Source organism: Haliotis asinina, chromosome 9 (assembly GCF_037392515.1).
Source record: "Haliotis asinina isolate JCU_RB_2024 chromosome 9, JCU_Hal_asi_v2, whole genome shotgun sequence".
NCBI classification, from domain to species: Eukaryota; Metazoa; Mollusca; class Gastropoda; order Lepetellida; family Haliotidae; genus Haliotis; species Haliotis asinina.
In genome coordinates, this window is record NC_090288.1 from 49,225,161 (window position 1) to 49,231,227 (window position 6,067).

The following is a 6,067-nucleotide window of genomic DNA, read 5'->3' on the forward strand; positions in this document are numbered from 1 at the left end:
ATTTGCTTCGCGAAATGGATCGGTGGTCCTAAACATATTGTGTTGATTCAATTCGTTGGGATTGTACCTGTTCCCAAATCGAGTGTGCTATAACAATTCACGAGTGAAACGCACGAGGAAAATGAACTTCTCGATATTTATCAGACAACCTGTCTCCCATTGTTTCAAGTGGATCGTTCTGTGGGGGCGTTCCCTAGTATACAAATTGGGGTCATTTGTCAGGTCGTGGATCATCTTATGTGTGTTTACCAGTAATAATCAGAACAAATGTCAGCACTGGTCTCTTGTTGAGTTTTTGAAAATGATACATAACAAGAATAAAAATGTATCCAAAACACCTGTTCGTGTCAGTTTTTTGGTCGTATCCAATCACCTGTCAGATCGTTATCTTTAATACCTGATGCAGACTATACCGCGCGTCACAACAGGTTGCAGCAATTACACCGGCAACAAATATGACTAGCTAGATCGATAAATACACTTCCTGCTGGCACCACAAAGCTGGTTTACTTTTGTTCTGCTGATCCCTATTTACATTATATGCTAGAAACATATGTGAGGAGTGTGGACGATGGACGAATGGGAGGGCGAGTGCATGTCAGCTAGTCGTCTCCTCTTCTTTATGGCCTATATCTTCGACTGATTACGTTTAGTGTTGTTTGTTTGTTGTTAACGCCACACTCAGCAATATTTCAGCAATATGTGAGTGGTCTGTAAGTAAACGAGTCTGGACCAGATACAATGAGCTACAGCATGAGTATCGATCTGCGCACAACTGGTATACGATGACATGTGTCAACTAGGTCAGCAAGCCTGACCATACCAAAACATAAATCTCATTAACCTATTCAGACAATGACCTACTTTTCAGCCGATCCGAATTTTCTCGAGTGAAAGTGAAAATAGACACAACAAACAACTGAATTCCTATTCCTTGTTTCATAAGAAATGGTATTTACAAATGAATTTTAATGTTAAACATTAATTACACCGTCTTTCTTTCCTTTATATGTCGAGGTTCAGGGTGCATATCTTAACTGTGGAATCACAGACTGCCCTTGTTTGGCGAGGTCGTAAAATGATTCACAATGCACCTGGCTCACTGGTTAAACCTGTTATGTGTGTTTTGAGCTTATTCATCATAGTTCTGTAACGCACAGTGAGGTTGATGTGATATCAGTTCCGTATCAGATCGCCAAAGTTTTCTAGTAGCAGCGCCTCGTTTTGAGATTTCCACGATTTCCGTTTGTCAGAACTCGCTGTACGACAGAGCACGTTGTACACGTGTTTGCTAAGATCAGAAGGAGCGTAGTGTTCCAATGTACAAGTGCTTAGACTTAACAGATCATAATGATTAATATTTATGCATCCACTTAAATGACATAGTCTAAAACGTCTGGACTGGTTATCGCACTATGTTGCGCAATCTGTAATCAATGTTTTGACATGACCAATCGCGGCGCAGTTCCGTTGCAAGAGTTTATTGAGCGCGTTAATTGGACTCGAAGCTGACGTGGTGTACAGCTGACAATAGTCTGTCTCACAGTCCCCGAGCTACATTATTTTCCCAGCCCCCTCTGCAATGCTAAATCCCTAGATTAAGCAAGTCTAGATTTACCAAGGTTCAGAATATCTGGTCTCCATGAGTCTCCTCTCCTAAATTTAAATGGGTTTGTTATTATCAGAATCATATACATTCAGAGACTGAGCGCATGTCAACTGCAGTATGTATGGACACTGATGACCCCGGCCATGACGTGAGAATTGATCTATTATATGATCTCTGATGAGAGTGAAGTGAGAATGTCATAAAAGTAGTCTGTCTCGTCCCTGAACCACATTATTTTCCTTACTGCCTAGTCTTCCTGTAGTCTGCCTCACGGTCTCTGAACCACACTATTTCCCCTACTGCCAAGCCCTCTCTGCAATGCTAAAACCATAAATGAAGCAAGTCTACGTTTCCTCGGATTCTGAATCTCTGGTCTCCCTGGGGCTCCTTTTTCAATTTATACTTATTTATAAGCTGACAACTGCACCGTTGAATGTCTAAATATCTGGGACTGGGAGAGGCAACTTTGACAATGGGCCACGTTAGCTATTTTCTGAATTTAGAATGGGCCACTGCCCTTGTATCAATAGTAAACTTAAAACTTTCAGTGGGCCATTGTTTATTCTAAAGGGCAAAATGGCCCATGGCCCCCGCCTTTTCCAATCCCTGAAATACATAGGAAGAGGCTGGTGAGAATGAGTTTACAAATTTTGTCGGAGATAATAATGGGTGCTATCAATAAACTGGGAAAATCACGAGGAATTCAATATTCTGAATTACATTTGTGCGCGTGATGTATTTACAATTGTACTTGACTTTCAGTAAGGATTGAAGAGGAAGGACATATATATGTCTCTGTGGCATCCAGGTTGTTAAATTCGATTGAAACATATTGTGATGACAGGACATCAAACTCAAACAAAATTTATACGAAACTTGTTCAAAAGTGTTTAAGCTAGGTCGTGTCTTAATTTGGACACATCTTACATCCATGTATAGTTCCATACAAAAAGCGATCTCTTTGCACCTGTCATTGCATACTTATGAAGGTAAATAGTTACATATATCTAGGCCCTTAAAGAATATTCAGGTGCTGTGAAATATTGTTTTTCATCTACGTTAAATTGATGCCAAACAGGTGCGTGTGTCGCTTACAGTAAGATACGCAGTAAAACCGTCTAACTGTTGACGTATTCATGACACTATTTAAATGGTTATAAACCGTTCATTTTATGTTCTGTCAAAAGAGTGTTGAATACTGCCAGAGCAGCCGAGATCTTTTATAAATTAATGGAAATTAGGTGAGATATATACTAATCATCAAACCAATGTCGTCTTTATCCGACACAATTAGCACCCTATAGCAGCTGAACTGGTGAACTGGATATCGGCGGTATGCAAACTTCTAGTATGAACGTATGAATATGATATTCTTTTACATCCTTCAATGTCGTAACAACAAAGTTCTAAAGTTAGTTGACCAGAGCCCATAATAAGGTAATTGTAACAAAAATGCAAATGATACGATACGCTTGACACTTGATAACAACACACATTAAAACCAGCGTTTAAGGAGTATAAATTACACATAACATTATAAATAATGGCATTCAACTTGCCATTATCGTGCGTTTGGCTCCAAAGCGGACCGATAAATTGCAATTTAACTCGAAAACTAATGAACATAACATACTCAATGAAACGCATCATAATCTAAACATCTTACCAACTCTGTGAGGTTTTTGCTGCATTTTTGTCCCAACGGTGTTTAACAAACTATCATCAAAGTATTGACAGTTCACTTTTTGTTACGAGGGAGAAGTGCAGATAACGGGACAGCCCGGTGTGCGGGAAAGGATAAGAGAGTACAGAACAGGTTAATGAAAAAACTTTGTCGGCACTTGTGCACAGGCTTCTCGAACAACTGTGCACTCAACCGTTCATCAGTGTGTCTCACGACTGGGAGTTCTCACAAATGGGAGGACACCCATTGACCTTATGTTAAGCTTAGCTGAGTTATGCCCCTTATATCTGTGTACGTTTATGACCTCTCTGTCGACGTTTGACGTCATAGAAGAAAATCCATTATTGACATTTATGGCAGGTCGTTTTTAATGTTGAGGGTATAACGTTATGCATTAGCACATAAATCCATTTTGTATACACTTATATGTTGTTAAGCCATCAGGCTGTATTTTCTTTGCTAACTCTTTCCTTAAAGAGCACAGGGGCTTGTGTTGTTGAAAATAATACGTCATGGGTCCAGCAAGCACACACTATATGGATATCAGTGTACGCTTGTTGGACCCAGGACGTATTATTTTCCGCAACACAAGCCCCTGTGTTAAAGAGGACGTAGGAGAAAGCGGATACTTTTTTTTACAAAATACAGAATAATATGGCTCCATTGTACCTTAATGGTCTTGTTCCTGGGAAGGTAGCATCTAAAAGTAACTATATTCTTCGTAATTCTGATGATGTCTCACTTTCTTTCTCACGATTATAGGTTTCGTATAATTGGTATTTTCCATATTATTGCTATATGTAGATTCTGGACCATGCGAGTGCTGTTCTCGCACAACGTTCACTTTTCAAACTTTATGAAAATGTGCGCCAGATAAAAACCCAAACCCCTCAGCATCCAAGGGGTTAAGCGTCAGCTCGTTACGCCCAGGTTTGATTCTCCACAATACCATGTACTCATTCACTCACTCTGTGAGCCCAAAGCGTGAGTGTTGGCGGGTATGCAGCAAGTCCTTGAATGACGGAGCGATTCTTCAATTTCATGAAGTAATAGTTGCAATGGCCTGGTAAGCAAGTGCGTCAGGTGGGGCTACTGGGCTGTATACTGAAACAATCCCTGTGGGAATTCCGGGGTTAGAAAATTCGTCAGGGGGGCGGTGGGGTATCTTCGTGGTTGAAGCCTTCGCTCATCACCGAAGACCCGGGTTCGATTCCGATATGAGTACACTGTGTGAAGTCCATTTCTGGTGTCCCTGTAGTGAAATTGCGGACATACTGCAAACCTGCGTAAAACTAAACTCATTCATTTGTCACATATTTGAGTTAACTAGCGGATACTTCTACCATGACTTGATTTCAACTCAGGAACGGTCTGAGCTGGTAATGTGGCAGGTTTCAGGTCACTAGAAACAGAGTAGAGTACTAGAATTTGTACTTTACTGAAGAAGTGTACTCAATGTGATTTCAGTTACAGTACACCTCTGGTAGTGCATACTTCCTAACCCAGAATTAAAATATGCCACAAAAAATGTCCACTGCCGTGACTTCATAGGTAACCCTATGAGTAAGGGTGTGATGCTGAAAAGTTACTAGAAACATTTGTGGTTAAAACCCGGGATTAATCCACACAACCATGTGCCAGGCATGCCAAGGGGAAGCAACTCATACCTAAAATGAACATCCATGCTCCCTGATGGAAATGAGCAGTTTGTTGACGGGTCTAGTCCAGATTCAATTATTTACAACCCCACACCACATAACCAGAATACTGCAGAGTGCCAAATTAAGTAACACAGGCAATAAAAAACAAATGAGCACAGGCTTTTAATGAAAATTTTCAAATATTATACACTGAGATGATGATGATGATGATGATAATGATGATGATGATGATGCCGAACATAACACATATTGACATTAGCAAACTATATGGAGAAAACATCTTTAGATCCCTCAGAATGATAAATGGAGGTTGCCCTGATGAACACAGTGGACGTGACTCACAAAGGACTAAAATTAATCACACATGCTCAGACATCATTCCTGTAACCATAGCAAGAACGTTTGATGGATTTACGATTTGTCTTATAATCCAAGCAACACCTATCAGGTTTGGTTTGGTTGTTGCAATATTCCAGCTACATGTCAGTGGTGTGTTAATTGAGTCAGGACCAGGCAATCCAGTGATCAACAACACAAAGTGTGTGTAACATCTATGCAATTGGGATGTAAATTTGATCAGGTTATCAAAGATATTAAAACATCTGCTATCACATTTAATTATTCTTATTTAATAAAATGCTTCAAAAAGTCCAGGAATCTGTGGTAAGTACAAGTATACAGGATATTACTATATACTATATTATTACTATATTATTTTCAAATGCCCTTTTCCAGAATTATTATATCAAAGTCAGTAGTACAATGTACATTATTACTTGTATGGTTTTACATCAATATCTGTACAGAAATTTACTCACATGAAACTGACACAAGCAAGTGGTTTGTCACACACAATTCCCCATTCATCAAATTAATTAACTGGCGCCTGCTGTGTAACATTACTGTCAAGTCAGTTATCCTTGTAAGGATGGGAAAGCCGCAATAACTCGGTGCACCTAGAGATTGCAAAAGTTGAATGGTCCCCAGGGAGTTGACACTGATATCTGATAACAAAAAATATAATACCATAGCCAGTTGAAAGTGGTGTTCCGATGATCGAAAATAATCGAAAATCAATTGAAAAAAGAATAAAAATTGATTGTACAAAGACAT